We start from the raw sequence: 18,396 nt of genomic DNA on the forward strand, positions 1-18,396 counted from the left end.
TTTTAAAACATCACAAAACCTGAAAATCTTGGCAAGACAAATCAAGAAAAAGAGAAAGGTGGCGGGGGCACGCGGATGGTGGGGAGAGGAGATTTGAAATTTTAAAAAGTCAAAATGAAAGAGGAGACATTTCAATTGACACCAAAGAAATACAATGGACCTTAAGAGACTATTATGAAGAATTATATGCCAACAAATTGAATAATGTGGAAGAAATGAATAACTTCCCAGAAACATACAAACTACCAAAAGTAAATTATGAAGAAATAAAAAATCTAGATAGATCTGTAGTGAGTGTTAGCAATGGCTCTGGGTTTAGTTGGCAGTTTGTTATCTGCCAACTAAGTCTATACTCTAGTCTTTCATCTAGGGTGATGAGGGTAACATATGACTCTCTGTCAGGACACTATCAGGACACTCCAGGCTTGTCTATATAGTGCCAGTCTTAAGCTTCCTAGATAAGTAAGAGAGGGTGAGCTCTAATATCCAAGCATTTTTGAGGCCTCTGTTTGCAAAAGGATTGCTGATTTCAGTTAACCAATGGAGGTCATTTGGCTAACTCAAGAGGTGAGAAGCAGATTTCATCTTTTGTTAGGAGATTTTGCAATATTATAATAACCAGGGTGGCTGAGGAAGGAAAAACATATGTGCTCAGTATTATAATATGTTACATTGCAAAAAAAGTAAACCAAAGAAAATAAAACTTCTTTTCTATTACCTCACAGATAGCAATAATCTTATAATAGGATTTTCTCCTAGGTTGTTTTAAAAGATGGTTTATAAAGAAAGATCATTGTGTATCTTGGGAAGGTGGGTATTATCTCATTTGGTGATAGTCGGGCCTTAAGGGATCTTTTTGTGTTCAGGCTTTGGTGTTTGGAATATAGGATATTGCATACAATTGGTACATTTTGACTGATTTTTTTCTTGCTGTTCTCATTCAAATTCTTAAGCAGTTAATTAGAATATTAAAAACTTTTCTTATTCTCAACTATGAATTTACTTGATTTTATTCTACCTTTAGTAATTACTAAAAGTTAATTGAGTTGTTCCAATGTTAGATAATAAAGACTGAGTAAACGAAAATTAGAATTTATATGCATTAATAAACTTTAGGATCAAAAAGAGAAATGAACCATTTTGTTTCCAAAGCACCATTTTTTTTCCTTTTTACTTTTTAAAATTTGTCCTAGTTAGTTATATATGACACATTGTACAAAAATGAAGCCCAACTTTCTCATTCCCCTGGCTGTACATAGTGCAGAGTCACACAGGTTGTGAAATCACACATATACATAGGATAATAATGTCCATCTCATTCCACCATCCTTCCCATTCCCACACCCTCTCCCCTCCCTTCACTCCTCTCTGCACAATCCAAAGTTCCTCCATTCTTTACTAGTGCCTCCCACTATTATTGCTCAGGATCTGCTTATCAGAGGAGACATTCAGCTTTTGGTTTAGGGGGGTTGTCTTATTTCACATAGCATGATATTCTTCAGTTCCATCCATTTACCAGCAAATGCCATGATTTAATTCTGCTTTAAGGCTCAATAATATTCCATTATGTATGTATGTATATGTATGTATGTATATGTATGTATGTATATGTATGTATGTATATATATATATATATATATATATATATATATATATATCACATTTTCTTTAACCATTCATCTGTTAAAGAACATCTAGGTTGGTTCCATAGTTTAGCTATTGTGAATTGAGCTGCTATAAACATTGATGTGGCTGCATCACTGTAGTATGCTAATTTTAAGTCCTTTGGGTATAAACTGAGGTGTGGGATAGCTGGGTCAAATGGTGGTTCCATTCCAAGTTTTCTGAGGAACCTCCAAACTGCTTTCCAGAGTGGTTGCACCAATTTGCAGTCCCTCCAGCAATGTATAAATGTACCTTTTTGCCTACATCCTCATCAAAACTTATTGTTGCTTGTATTCTTAATAATTGCCATTCTGACTGGAGTGAGATGAAATCTTAGAGTAGTATTGATTTGCATTTCTCTAATTGATAGTGATATTAAACATTTTTTCATATGTTTGTTGATTAACTGTATTTCTTTTTCTGTGAAGTGTCTGTTCAGTTCCTTAGCCCATTTATTGACTGAGTTATTTTTTTTTTTCAGAGTAGAAATTAGAAGTTTATTAAAGGACAGCAGAAAATACTTCTCCCGGAGGAAGAAGGGGACCCAAGAGATGGAATCTGTGGAAGTGCGGTTGTCTTTCCATTTTATAGTTTTCGGTGATGGAATGTAGATGGGAAGGCCCGGGGGGTGTGACACAGGTGGGCCAAAGAAGTAATCTGGGCACTTCTGAGTCAGCATCTTCAAGTTTGCTGTTCATTAACACTTCTTTGGGATGGGCTATCTTCAAATCTGCTGGGGCTGTTCATTAACATTTCTTTGGGATTAACTTTTGGCCTATGGCTTTTCTCGGGGACTTCATTAACATTCCATGAGTTGTCCTGCGTTTCCCGGAATTCATTCTCAACATGGCCTCCATTTTAGATTTCACTCGATATTAGACCCGATTTACCTAACTACACTGACTACCTAAATCTGGCTTCATTCCTCCCTCTAATTTTGGGAACTCCTTACTGCCGTAAGGAAATGGGGTGAAGATTGTACTGGCTTCTTCAGGCTGAAAGGGGAAGATGTTGGGCAAGCAGTTTGGAGTCCCCCTTTAAAAATCGGGTCTATCGAGTGGTCCATGATAGAAGTCTGATTGAGAAGTAATAGGCTGGAGGGCCATTGAGTGATGGGTGGTCTATAAGAGAAACAAGAGGGAACCTGGGCAGATTTTACTAATTATCCTATGCTTTTCTCTCAGTCCTACAACCTGAATTGCTAACATTTCTGACCTGCGAAGGAAGGGGAATATCCTGGAGGGAATGGATGTGGGGTTGGGAATGTTGCATAGCCCATATGGAGGCAAATGTAATTGGGGCTTTCCCTCAGTGCCATTCATCTACCGATCACCCTAGATACCCCTGAGGGCTGTCAGGAGGAGGCTCAAGAGAAAGGAACCTTAGGAATACATCTGAGTGTAGCCCAGACTGGGATTCCGCAGTTGTTCCAAACTCCTTCCTCCACCTCCACGCATCTGAGGCAGATTGGGATTGGGGACACTGTGTACTCACGTCAGTTGCTCCCCGGGCCCAAACAGAAAAGTTGGAAGTGGCTTTGACAGAACCCAACGTGCCTGCTCTGTACTGAACAGGTGATTGAGAGCTGCCTAGGCCGGGAAACCTCTCACCCGAGTCTTGAAGAGTGGCGGCTGCACTAATTGCGTTTAAGTAGCTGTCGGGTGCCCACCTTACCCTCCAGAAAGAAAGAGAGAGAAAGATGCACCGCAGACAGACATGGGGTGTGTGGAGAGGCGCTTACCTTGGTGTAGAATCTCGGTGGAACCTCCAATATGTTATCTCTGTTGACCGGTGATGAGTCCTTGCTTCCCCAATGTTGAAGAATAACACCAGAGAAGCACGCCGAGGCAAGGTCAGAGTATAAATTAAAAGTTTATTAAAGGACAGCAGAAAAGACTTCTCCCAGAGGAAGAAGGGGACCCAAGAGATGGAATCCATATTTGTTTGTTTGTTTGTTTGTTTTTTTGATGTTAAGTTTTTTGACTTCTTTATATTCTGGAGATTGGTGCTCCATTTATCTGAAGTGTGTGAGGTAAAGATTTTCTCCCATTCCATAGGCCAAATCACCATTTCTTAAAGGAAATTATGTAGCTCAATTTATTTTATGGTTATCACTATAACTCAAATAATGAGCTTGATTTTGTGTGTATTAAATAATTTAACTTTTTTCTAGTGTAACTTTGAAAGATTTCATTGGCAGAATATATTCTGTCACATTTTTTAAAAACGTCTTGTTCTCTCTGACATCTAAGGATGTCATGATTTTTCATGAATCTTGATATTTTCCTTATTAGCTGCTTTTATTTCAATGAAAAAGGACAGAAGATAATTTTGAGTAGTTGCAGAAATTTAGTTGTTTATATAATAATAATGGAAGATGTTCTCAGTCTCAGCTATGCCATTTATTGGCCCATTCTTTTTTAATATTATGATGAATCTCAGTGTTAGACAATGCAGGAAAAAAAATCAGAATTCAACCTTCGTGCATTGAAGATGCAAAAAAGAAGTACCACATGCCATTCATCAGGCTATGTGGTAGAGACACAAAGCTGAAAAATATCCTTCACAGCTACTTCATCCAAGAAGGATAGACAACACTGATAATTAAGAAATCAATCTTATAGCTACATGTACTCGTGTACATTACCAAGTGGGGTATCACAAGACTGGTATCCAATCCTGGCTTGGAATCGGATATGGCCAAGTCTGGGAATCTTTAAACAGTACTCTGAATCCTGGGTTCCCCTCCCAGAGGTTACAATTCAACAAATCAGTAAAAAGATTAAGGAATGAATTGGTTTTTCAAAGCTCTCAAGGCAATTCTACTGCAACTGGCCTCATATTGGTTCCAGGAAGGGCAATCAAGAACTACTTGTCTTGTTGCCATGTGTTACAATAAACATAGAAGTGGCCTTGATGTTTATATTATTATTGTGAATGTCCTCTTTTTAAGAACATGCATTTGTTTATATTCTGGTTTCTAAAGCTCAGATTTGTACTATGTAATCTCTGTGAATGCAGCTGATTTGTAAGCTAGTAAACACACAATGATTGCACAGTTGTTGAGAAAAACATGTAGATCAATAATTATTGGGTTATTATTATTTTATCAATTTTAAGAATCACTTCTCCCTTGCTGCACAGTGATTTGTGGCAATGGCTTGAAAAGGAACTGCAAGAAATGAAAACATTAAAGAAGATTCAACTATGAGGGACACATTCCAATAATTCAAAGAATGGGTTAAGGAAACTGAAAGAGCAGAATCACGTCTTGAAATCCATGAGATGAACAGCTGGTTGAGAATAACCAAGGATCAAATGCAATTACTGCATTTTTTTTTCCATTGGTGGCCACTTACGTGCCAGCTGTAACTTGTCACATATTTGGAGTAGACCAAAACAAAAAGCAAGAGGGTAGAAAAGCAACTCAGTAACAACTATCAATGTAGATTGAGTCCTTCCTATTTTGAGAGGTTGCAATCCAATGATGATGAATTATCCATATATTTATTGATAATCACAGTTTACATCTTTTAGAAACACATTAACTCAGATTATATTTATAAAAAGATATACAATGTAGAAACCAACAGCTCCTTTACATAAATTTGAGATGGGGATTCATAGTGATTTTTCTCAGCTCATACGACTAATATTAGTTGGGATTTGAATAAGAATAATATAGATCTTCTTATTTCTTATTTTTTTTTGTAATCCATGTGAAATATAATGCTCATAATTCTGCTTTAAGAAACAGCTCCACACGGATTGGCCAATCCACCATTTTGACCTCTCAGCCAGGCTGTAAATTTCCATTACAAAATGTTCTCTTTGGAATTTTATCTCACAGGGACTATTAATTTAATTCTGAATGATTTGTTTCCTCCTACTGTCTTTCACAGCTCCCGTACATTCACATTCTATAGCTTGAAGACTTGATTGATTTTCACCTAATTGTCCCTTGTTGGCCTAAGAGCCCAATCTCTTCCGCATAAATACAGGGAGACTTTCAATTTATACACCAAACACATCTTTTCTCAAAACTTGTTATAAAATATACCAAAATGAACCTGGCACAGTGTCACAAGCCTGTAGTCTTAGTGACTCAACAGACTAAGGCAAGAGCATTGCAAGTTTGGGGCCAATTCAGCAATTTAGTGATGTACTAAGTAAACTAATGAGACCCTTTCTCAATAAAAAAAATAAAAAGGGAAGGGGGTATAGTTCAGTGGTAAAGTGCCCCTGAGTACAATCCGCAGTGTGAAACAAACAGAACTTTTCTTCTTATGACCCAATTTCAGGTGAATGTTCATGAGTAACATCCTTGAGAACATAAGTAGAGGAAGGAAAAAAATCACTGACCTATTTACACTAGTCCATCAATTCACTCAGATTACAAAAGAGAACTGATGGCATGTTTAAATTTCTCCTTCTGATGTTCGCAGTGGCTGAGATGATGAGGTGAGTCCAAACTCACAGGGTCAGGAGAAATCTACAAACCAGATAGCTGTATCTAGATAATTGAATCATAAAACATACAAACATACCACTGAATTTTAGTGATGAAAGAGATCTCATGGGAATCTAGGTAAATTGCTCTGTTATGTGGATGAGAACATAAGCCTCATGGTTGCTGTGGCTAGCTTTGAACTTGCCATCCTCCTGCCTCAGGCACCTGAGCCACTGGGATTACAGACATCCACCATCGTGCCCAGCTACAAAAACATTTTAAAAAAGAATAAAAATATGTATGACTGTGTACATCCTAAAGGTCTAGGGATTCTTACATTGATTTACTAAGTAGTTTCCCCTTGAAGGCTAGGACTGTGGCAGGGGTGCATAGTGGCAGGAAGAAACCATGGGATGAGCTTTATTATCCTTACTGTTTTCTTTATTCACTTCTACATTGTTTGAAGTATTTATCAATCAGCAAATTAAAAAAAAAATACTGCTTCAATATAGTGAAATCTGGGAAGAAAAGAATGTAATATTTAAATCAAGTAAGAACATGAACAATGGTAAGCAAGGGCCTCTTATGATCAACTGTACCTGTAATATCTTCAGACTGATCTTGGAAGGCTACCTACTCTCATTCTTAAGTATGGACTTGTCTTTCTTTCAGGTCATGAGTGTACTTTAAATAACCCATAAGAATAATACCTCCCTTTACACACCAGAAAATATATTCTGCAAAAGGGAAGAAATCTGGCTCTTATCTATTTAGTTTGTTTATGTAAAATGGCTTCATCCACACACTGTGATATACTAGTACAGTTAGACCCATTTACTAAGTCTTGGGTATATTTCTCCAGGGTACTACTACACTACCGAAGTTGAACATTAAGGTAATTTATTGATAAATTACCCATGCTCTCTTTCAAATTTGTGAAACATAATGAAAGAGGAAGAGAAAAGCTTTAATGGTGAGATATGAGTTTGTTGCAGTAAGAAGCTGCAATTTGCATAGGGAAAAAAATCCAGTGGTGGATTGGTTGGTTGGTTGCAGGGCTTTGAAAATGGAAGCATAATTGACTGCTCCAACATTACAGACTAAGTAAACAATTCACTTGTTTATAATTATTTATGAATAGTCTAACCTCAGCTATCCTCTTTGGTAATGTTTTCTGCGTCAGTTTGAAGTACATCTTGTATGGGATTAGAGAAAGATGTCTGGCAATATAAACCAGAATCAAGGTTTTATAGAATATTCTCTGCCCTGAATTTACCTTGCCTCCCAATATTGGTGATGTAAAAATAGGGAAAGTTAGAAAAGTCAGAGAAATTAAAGTAAAAGTCTAGTCTTTCCTTTTCTTATTCATTCTTTATTTTTATTCTTTTTTTTAGTTATACATAATAACAAGATTCATTTTGATAAATTATAAAAGTATAGAATATAATTTGTTCTAATTTAGTCCCTAGTACTTGCTTTTTTTAACTAGTGGTTTTTGTTTAATTTTATTTAACTAGCATGCATAATATCCACTTATATTTGCATTTATGAAAAAATATAAAGTTATGTTTTTCAAAATGTAGATGCTTATACAGATCATCAAAAATTCTCAAGGGTATTAAGTTAATTGTTCTGGTGATTGTAAATGATTCTATAACCTTAGCACTAAGGACTGGGGTGACAGTTTAAAATCCTTTACACTGTGCTTGTCTTTCAGTAACTTTGATTGTTTTTTCCTGCCCAGTCTGCATGTGCCCATAGAGATTCTCCTTCACTTACTCTTGACATTATTATTCTTCCACTGCTAATTTTATGAAAAATGAATATATGGGTTAATAAGAAAGCATAAAATTAAAGGGCCTCATCACAATCTGGATGTGGGAAAAAGTTGGTCTGTTTGAAAATACTCTGTTATACACTTTTGTCTTATATTGAAATGATTTTCACCTGTCTATAGTTATTTTACATGTTAGAAAGTCTCAATTGCAGGTAAATTTATCCAAATAAATTCTGTATTTATTATGTTTATTTCCTCTAAAAAGTAAGCATAAACCCAAATATTTCATTACTATTAGCATAGTACAAAAGTCTTCTTGATATCCGTCTCATTATTGGAATTTATTTTCAACATTCCTGCAGTAATTGTGTAGAGATAAGTGTCATTTGGAATGACCTGGGCCCTGCAGGACAGCTTTAGTCTCCTCTGTGTCATCCTATGTATTCTAGCATTTATTAACATAGTCATTGATAAATACTATGTCGAAATAATTACCTATGTGGCAGAAATGTCAGTCTTCTCTCTCTGCTCTTCCTTAAGTGTGTTCTACTTTATCAAACTGCACCAAAGCAGAGGGAAGTTCATATAGAAGCAAAGGAACCCTCAGTGTACTGTACTGGCTTCCTTCGAACAGACAAAAACTATGTGGAGAGAATAGTGGTTAGGCAAAACTTGGGCATTTTGAATGCTTTGACATATAGATATGACTTCTGCATCTTATATTCAATATTGCCTGTGCTCTTGTTTTATACTCTCTGAAAATTCAATACACAGATATTTAATTTAGATTAATTTATATTTCAAGTGCTAATACATAATAGTTTGTTTTGCAGTTGTAATTTAAAGATTAACAATACTTAAATAACTCTATTGCTTAGGAATTAGCCTTTTCAGACTTCTGTAAAACTTCATGGTCTAAAAACAAATTGAAAAAGTTTGTTTCTGAGAATCATAAACCCAACTTTATGATTCACAAATTAGCAATTGATCTATTACATTAGTATTTAACTTGTAATAAATTACTATAGGATTCAAAGTGATATTGCCTTAATAGAAATGATATGTAAAATGTACACAATGTATCAAAGTTGGCAAACTTTTTCTGGAAAGGGTCAGATAGTAAATAGTTTAGCTATTTGGTATCTGCTGCTGTGACTCAACTCTACCACCATAGCAGGAAAGTAGCCATTGAAGTGCACAAATGAGTGGGCATGACTTTATTCTGACTAAACTTTATTTACAAATATAGGCAGCAGGCCAGGCTTGACTGCTGGCTAGAGTTTTAAACACTGAAATGTATTACTACACAGAAAAAAAATCTCATTATACAATCAGCCCTCAACACCTGCAGATTCTTCAGTATCTGTGGATTCAACCAAATGTGGTTCAGAAATACTTGGAAAAAATGTTTGTACTAAACATGTATTTTTTCCCCTGTCATTATTTCATTATCAATACAATATAGAACTTACTTACATAGTTTTTACATTATCTTAAAAATTATAAGTAATCTAGAAATGATTTAAAATATATGGGAGGATGTGCAGGGGTTAAATGCAAACACCAGACCATCTTATACAAGGGACTTGGGCATCCATCCACAGATTATGATGTGTTTAGAGGGCGCCTGCACCAATCACTAGCAGATTCTGAGGGATGACTGAACATTGGTATGTGCAGTATAGTTTTATTATATCAAACAATAAAGATACAAAGAATAGAGCTAAGTGAGAACAGTGGTTATTTTTGGTAAAAATCTTTCCTGCTATGAGTATATATGTATGTAAAACATAAAAATGATTTAAAATTAAATGTATTTAATATTAGGAAACAATTTAAAAACTAAATATTGGAGTAAAATATATTTTGAGGAATAAACAATGTTGAAATAATCTGTTTTTCTGCATAGCAGGTGAGACCTAATTTGAATTACCTGTTGCCATATTAGTTTTAGGTTTGTTTTAATAATGGTTGTGTTCCTCGTGTTACCAGTAAGATGAGAAACTCTTCACTATGAGTTTTCTTAGTTTTTTTGGCCCGAGATTCTGACTGGTTGTTTTAAAATATAGACCTTTTTTTATTATTTAAGTATAGTAAATTAGACAGGTCAGGGGTTAACTGCCATTGAAAAGACAGTTTGTTACATTCACGGACTCTAAGAGAAGTTGGCATGCCACACCTCCAGGAGCTACTTGAGATAGTATGAGGTCTGGGGTTGGGGCAAAGGGTTCATTAAATAAGAGCCTTTAGTGTGGTTTCTGCAGGAAGAAATGGTCAAATCAGGGTAAGCAAGTTTAGTATTGGCTAGTTTGAATAACTTCTTGGGTGTACAGGTTGTTCTTAGCTGTCTGGTGTCTGCTCCTGCGGTTATTGGTGCAAATAGAGAGTGGCCAGAACATGAGAACCTGGTAGAGTGGTTGAATGTGTGGATTGGTTGGTTTGCCAATGAGAGCACTCTTGCAGGTCAGTTGTTTGATATCTCTATAAGTCAGTTAATCCTAGGAGTGGCAAAACCTCCAAGGTTGGGAAGGCTCAAGCTGTTGAAGCATTGGAAAACAAAAGTCTTGGTTAATATACTGGGACACTAGAGTTTTAGATAAACACACCAATCATGAATAGGCTAATAAGGTTGAACCATTTGAAAATACCAGTTTTTATTTTCAAAATTAATATTTTTAATTGAGAAGTTGTAACTGTATGTATCATGTGAGGTTCTGATGTATATATAGGGCATGGGCTTATTAAATCAATCTAATTAACATGTCGATCATTTTTTGTGGTTAAACATTTGAAATTTGTTCTTAGCAGTTTTAAAATATACATTATTGACTATGATCACCTTGCTGTACAATGGATCACAGAATCATTCCTTTGCCTAACTGAAACTTGATACCATTTGACCAGCATCCCTTCCCAAAAGTCTTTTGTAAACTTTACATAACTCATTATGAAATGAACGAAGAACTAAGTTATTAATTTTCTCTTGGGATAAGTCAGGAATCCATTTATATTATCTCAGTAGTATTGTGACTGATAAGATATCCAGGTTCTGTGACAGGATAGCTTGTGGCAGGAATGAGTTGAACATGCTGGGAATCCTTAAGTTTTCGGCTCTGCTATGCACATGGTAATATTTCTCATTGTGCTGCCTCAATATTGAAATTTATATATTAAAACTAAGTGTACAATCCCTGATTGACTCATCAGTCTATTGTGTCTATTGTGTCTAATTGGGTATATTGTGAGAATCAAATCAGAACTTGAAAGATTATAAAGCACTACATGAAAACAGGGCATCTCTGGTTATTGTTAGCTTAGGCCATTTTGTCCCTTTGATGTCACTGCCCATTAGATAGCCCCATAAGCATACCTGACTAGTGCCTGAAAGATAGCAAATCAAATGCTTTTATTTTCCCCATCAAAAATGTGGTTTTACTTTTTGCTGAATGACATTATCCATTCTTCCAGTCACTCTGGCTCTGGTCAGATTCTGGTTAGAATCTTCTGTTTTTCCTCTCTGCCCCTCTACATGCCATGCAGTTACAGTCATTTGACTCTATATTATTGGAATCTTTGGACCTTGGACCTTCCTCTGCATTTTCACCATCTCTACCACGTTCACATCATCTCACCTCTCTGTACCCTGTGGAAGCCATCTCTTAATCTAGTTGTTTACCACTATTTTCTTATGCTCTATTCTTAACCTAAGGATTTCTGGATGAGAGAGATTTTTCTGACATGGTGTTTCCAGATGCAGTATTTCCACACCTGTAGGTCCTATAATACCCAATTTCTTTTTTCCCTATCCCCTCCCTCCTCCCTCTCTTTCTCTCCCTTCCTCCCTCCCTCCCTTCCTCTCTTCTTCAAATACACTATGATGTTATAGGAAATGTTTGGGAAAACTCATGAAAACTCTGAATAGAAAGTGGATATTAAATTTGTGACCCCAGTTCTATCTAAAAGTAGGGCAGCCACAGATAGCGATAATGAATAAAGTTTGCAAATGCCCTCCTCAAATTCCTGAAGTTTTTCTTTCTCCCCCCAGTGACTGATGGGATTTGTCTGGGCAAGGACTGGGAATTTCCCTTGGTGATTTCTTCTGGGATTAGCCTGGGGGAAGCCTGTGAGCCAATTTCCTTTTTAGCCACTTTCAACCTGGAAGACTTTCTATAACTAGGTCAGAACTCTTTTCTTCCATGCTGGAAGAGAAGGTGGTCAACTTCTTAGTCTTCTACCAGTGCCAGGCACAATCACCATCATGCCCCAGTCTCTACAATTACTTTTGACTCAGAGGCAATGAAGTGAACACTGCCATGCTGGACCTTTCTGAAAAGTGACACAATCTCCTTCAGGCTGGGGGCTGAAAGCCATGTAAAAAGTCATTCTAAAGAATGAAAGGGAATTGGAACTCCTTGACTAGCTTATCTCTCTTGGTATACTGAAATTTCTGTCTTACTGCATTTACTGTACTGTAAAGATGTAACCAAGATAAGAAGAGTATTTTTAAATTTGGGAGGCTTTAAATTTTATATATATTTATAATTAATTTGTAATAATTTACACAATGTATATATATTTACATATATAATAATGAGAAACTAAAGCTCTGAAGACCTTTTTCTTGGATTCAAATCCTGTCCAGATGGGCTATTCATCTTTAGTAAGTTCTTTAAGCTCTGTGTGAATAAGTTTTCTCTTCAGCAAAATAAGAAATAATAAAAATTAAAATTAAAATTATTAAAATGCTTGAATAGTACATGGTCAATAAACATTTAAAATGCAGTAGAAGCAGGAGAGGGAGGAAGAGGAACAGGAAGAAAGAGGTCAAGAAGGATCATAGTGATCCTGAAAAGCAGATATCATGTCTTATACAATATATATTTCCCTTACCAGACTTATCTGAAACAAGTATTGTCATCCTTCAGTATCTAAGAGGGATTGGTTCCAGGATCCTCATGGATACCCAAACCTGTGGATGCTCCATTTCCTTATATAAAATGATGTAGCGTTTGCCCATAACCAACCCACATTGTACATCCTTCCATCACTTTAAATCCTCTCTAGACAATCGATAATGCTTCATACAATGTAAATGCTATTTATTCAGGGAATAATAAAAAGAAAAAGAATGTATGTGTTCATTACAGATGCAACCCTGTAAGATACATGATGTGAGGTGAACAGCACTCAAACCAATGCTAGACACAGACTGAGGAGCTGAGAAATGGTGCAAGAATACAGCAGACTGTGTCCATACATCATTTTATTTAACTGCATTCAGCATCAAGTTTGGTACAGAGCAATTCAAATTTTGCTTTCTGGAATTTTTCAAATATTTTTGATCTGTGGTTTGTTTAATCTGCAGATGTGGAACCCATGGATATGGAGGGCATACTGTACTCAGTAATTGTTTAAATATATGGGTGAATAAGTAAGTGAATACAGAGCACTACCAAATTATAGTCGGCCACAGCTCACTGATGCTTTGCTTACATTGGCAAAGCACCACACTGAATTCATTAGTTCGTTTTGGTGTTATGAAAACTTAACCACAGATGTAAAAATGTGCCCTTCTAGACTTTAGGGCACAGAAAGCATTTGGTAATCATTATCGAGAATCTTGAGTGAGAAGCACAATTCCTGTCATAGTAATGTTCTAGTTTCCTGATCACTGTTCATATCTCTGCTTAAATAAAATCAGTATCAAATCCCATATAATCAAAAGCCCAACCCTTCCTCATTCTTATTTCTAGAAGCTCTGTCCTTTTTGGAGTTTCCTGAGAAATGGGAGTCAGGATTGTGGTCTAGGTGCAAGGTTTGAATCTGCAGTGACCATACTGATCTAAACTGACAAACTGTCTCTATTGTTATGCATTCAAGAATATTCTGTTTTCTTTTCGAATAATATTTGCATTTCAGAGAATTGATAAGTGTGGGATTCCTGATATTTTATTCATCTATTCATTCTGCAATCATGTGCCAATGTTGAAAATTCAAAGACTAATAGAAAATGGTCCTTGGCTTTGAGAAATCTACACAAAAACATGACTTTTAACATTTTAGCCACAAATAAAGTAGATATTCTGATTGAGTTTCTTCTTGGAAACCCTAAAATCATAAATACATGGTTATATTGAATTTCATTCTAGAACTCAAGATAACTCTGGAAGGTGCAATGAAAAGAAATAATTAGCTGCACAAGAACATCCCACAACATCACACAAGAGGCCCATTAAATCTGTTTATTTTTTGCCCTTACATAGAGTTTCTTTTTCATAATGATTTTTCTTATTTATTTATCATATCAACAAGCTACCCATTTCATGTTTATGAATACTCAAAGTCAAAAGTGAGCAGATGAGTTCATGTGTGGCCTAAAGTAATATTTGAAAATTATATTTGTAAAATGAAATACTGATCATATAAATTCATGTTATTTTACTTATTTCAAAGTTGATATTTCCCTATCATAGAAAACACAAATAACACAGTAAAAGATAAGAAAAAATTTTGAAATAAGTAAAAATGAAAATAAGAACACAACAGAGAAAAACCTGTGAGTTACAGAAAAAGCAGAACTAAGAAGGAATTTTATAGCAATAATTGAAAACATAAAAAAAAGATTACAAATAAGCAACATAGCAATGGACCTCAAGAGGTTAGAGAAGCAAGAACACCACACCCTAAATTAGTAAAAGGAAGGAATAACAAAGATCAAAGCTCAAACAAAATTAAACTTAAAAAAACCAAGATCCATCAAATAAAAATGTTTTATTAAAAAAAATAAACAAAGTAGACAAACTCTTAGTCAGACTAACCAAAGAAAATCTAGCAAGAACTAAAAAAAAAATGCAAATTGCAAAATGTAGAAAAAGTGGTGGACACATACAACTGAGAAATATTGAATCAATAATAAATAAAAAATCTCTGTCACACTCCTCCTCTGCAAGCCTCAGTCAAAAAGAAGAAATACAAATGACCAATAAATAAACACATAAAAAATGTTCAACATTCTTAGAAATTGAAAATGCAAATCAAAACTACACTGAGATTTCATCTAACTTCAGTTAGAATGGCAATCATCAATAGTAGAAATAACAACATTTTTGACAAGAATATAGACAAAATTTACACTTATACAAAGTGTATGGTGGAACTACAAAATTATTTCAACCATTTTGGCAATCAATGGAGATTTCTTGAAAGACTAGAAATGGAAGCACCATTTGACCCAGCTATCCCACTTCTTGGTATTTACACCAAAAAACCGAAATCAGCATACTGTAGTGAAACGTGCATACAAATGTTTGTTGCAGCACAATTCACAATAGCCAAGTCATGGAACAATGTTTAACATCTAGGCCAGATGTCTATCAATAGAGGAATGGATAAATAAAATGTGGTTTATATACCCAATGGAATTTTATTCCACAAAGAACAAGGAAATTATGTTATTTCTGGTAAATGAATGGAACTGGAGAATGGCTTGCTAAGTGAAATAAGCCAGACTTAGAAAGTCAAGGGTTGAATGTTTTCTATCACATGTAGAAACTAGAAGTAGAGTGTGGGTGGAGAGGGAGAGACAGGGCAGTGCGGAGAGGGTGGAGAGTAAAAAGAGGGAAGTAAAACTTGTGTAAATAGAAGGGAGATCAATAAAGTAGAGGAAGGAGGAAGGGGAAGGAGGGCTTAGAGAAGTATAAGAGGATAAACTCTACCAACTTGTGCATGGCACATGTGTGATTATATCACAGTGAATTTCATTTTTATATATAATTGTGAAGTACTAATTAAAATAATAGCAGGGAAACTGAAATCAGCAAAGTATAGAAAGTGGACCAGAAAGGGAGGTGGGAAGATGGAAAGAGATTCAATAAGGGGTACCAAAACATAGAAAGGATTAGTTCTGGTAATCCTAGGGTAACTAGAGTCTATGACCACATGTGATATATTTCAAACTAACTGGAAGAGTTGGAAAGTTCCCAGTATACAGAAATGATTAATGTATTAGCACATGGTAATTATAATTATCCTAATTATTCTACTTTATGTACCTACATAAAATTATCATACTTCCCTGGCAAACACATACAAATATTATGTCTCAAAAAAGTTTAATTTTAAAATATTTTTATTTGTTCTTCTTAGGAAAACAGATAGTGGAGTATATTTTCACATTTTATACATACACAGAGTATAACTTATTCTAATTAAGATCCCAGTCTTGTGAATGTACATGATATTGAGATTCACTGTGGTGTATTCATACATGAACATAGGAAAGTTATGTCAAATTCATTCCACTGTCTCTTCTATTCCTATCCCCCTCCCTTCCCTTCCCTCACCTTTGTCTAATCCACTTGGCTTGTATTCTTCTCAAAGCAAATAAAACATCTATGAAGCCATAGTTCCTCAAGTTGAGGAAATGGAAAAACCAGAAACAGAATAAAAAGGGACAGGAATTAATTTCTAGGGACTATACTGTGCATTCCATATATCTTAATCTAATTTAGATTTTTTAAACTATTTCACTGTTTTTTATTATTATTTTTTTATAGTTTGGTACTTCCCTGAAAACCAAGGTTTATCAAACATAAAGCATCTTCAAGGGTCCAGTTACAGGACATGGCTGGTAGTGCAAGCTGGTGCTCATAGTTACTATATAGGGTCTTTGTCCCACTTCGTGATATCTAAAATTCTCTTTAGAAGCATGATTGATGACATGGACAAGATCTTCTCTATTGCTTCATGTTCTTCTAGATATTGTAGTTAGGTTAATTCAATATGACAAATAAACAAATCTTTAATTAAATGCCTACATTTTGTTTGTGGGGATTAGGTGGCATCAGTAAACAAAGCAGATAATGATTTTTCCCTATATTGCAATTTGGAGACACTAATTCAATAATAAACCTACTAAAATGAGTGCATTATATATTGTGAAAAAAGTGATGGATGCTGATAAACATAACAAAGGTGATACTAGGATTACTTTGAAAGTATTGATTAATGTAGGAGAACTGTCATCTTCACATATTAAGTATTCTAATGTGTGTTCTTTCATGTTTTTAATATTTTATAGTTTTCTATGCAGAGATTTTATACTTTTTTATTTAAATTATTCATAACTATTTGATATTTAAGTGTTAATGGCATCACTTCTTAAATAAAATTTTATATACAGTTATGGCTAATGTATGAAAATGCAATGGTATCTTGCATGATCATGTATTTAGTAACTTTCTAAATTCACTATTTTTAATTTTTATTTTGAAAACCTTAAATTTGCAAAGAAGTTGCAATAATAGTATGACATGCTGCTAAATAATTTTCTCCAAATATTAGTATTTTACCACTTTTAATAATTTAAAAATCATTCTTCCTTTGTATATATAATAACTGTATCAATATCATTTAATACTTACTATTATTATTGCTTGGAGACACCAGGCACATCTACTCCTCAACAGTGTTGCATTTATGTCTAAAAAATGAGGTCATTTTCTTACATAAAAAGAGTTGAATCATAAAGTTTACTGTTTAATATTCATTTGTTCGTTTTAGAAAAACAGATAGTAGAGTGTATTTTGACATATTTATACATACACAGAGTATAACTTATTCTAATTAAGATCCCAGTCTTATGAATATACATGATGTTGAGATTCACTGTGGTGTATTCATACATGAACACAGGAAAGTTATGTCAAATTCATATAAAAAAGTATATACTATAATCTCATATATACTATATGAGGTTATATACTCATATAGTATATACCCATATAATATAATCTCATCTATAGTCTGTTAACTAATTTCACCAATTACCCCTATAATGTTCTTTTTAACAATTTTTCCTTGTCACACAATCAATCAAATTGCATCTGGGTGCATTGCCCCCTTAATTTCCTTTAACTTAGGGCAGCTCCACAGTGTTTCTTTGTGAACTACTGAGGAATAAGGCCCATTTTCTTGTGCAACAGCCCTAAAATTTCATTTGCATGCTCATGATCAGATTCATATTATTCATTTTTGACAGTGAATGGCACCAAGAATATGGTAGTCTTTTCAGGGCATCATAGTAGGAGCAATATGATGCAGTTTTATCCCATTAATGATTATATGAATTACATGTTGTCATGATATTATTGACATAGCATTATTTTGGATGCATTTGGTTAAAATATATAACCAACATGAAACGCTTGAATTTTCATTTTAGTGACTTCTAGATAATTTAAATTATAAACTATGTACTTGATATTATACATACATGGCTTATGTATAGTTTGTATATAATATATAGTTTACATATATTTAATTCATGTAGATATAGTTTATATTTTTCTTTATATTTCTATAGGACAGTTCTCCCTAGAATATCCACTAAAAAAATAGACAAAAAAGGCATATTAGATAAGTTACAAAAATCCAAAACTTCAGTCTAAATGAAGGCAAGTGAAGAGGAAAAGCTAAGAATAGTATAAGAAAATAGGAAGCAGAT

Source organism: Urocitellus parryii, chromosome 1 (assembly GCF_045843805.1).
Source record: "Urocitellus parryii isolate mUroPar1 chromosome 1, mUroPar1.hap1, whole genome shotgun sequence".
NCBI lineage: Eukaryota > Metazoa > Chordata > Mammalia > Rodentia > Sciuridae > Urocitellus > Urocitellus parryii.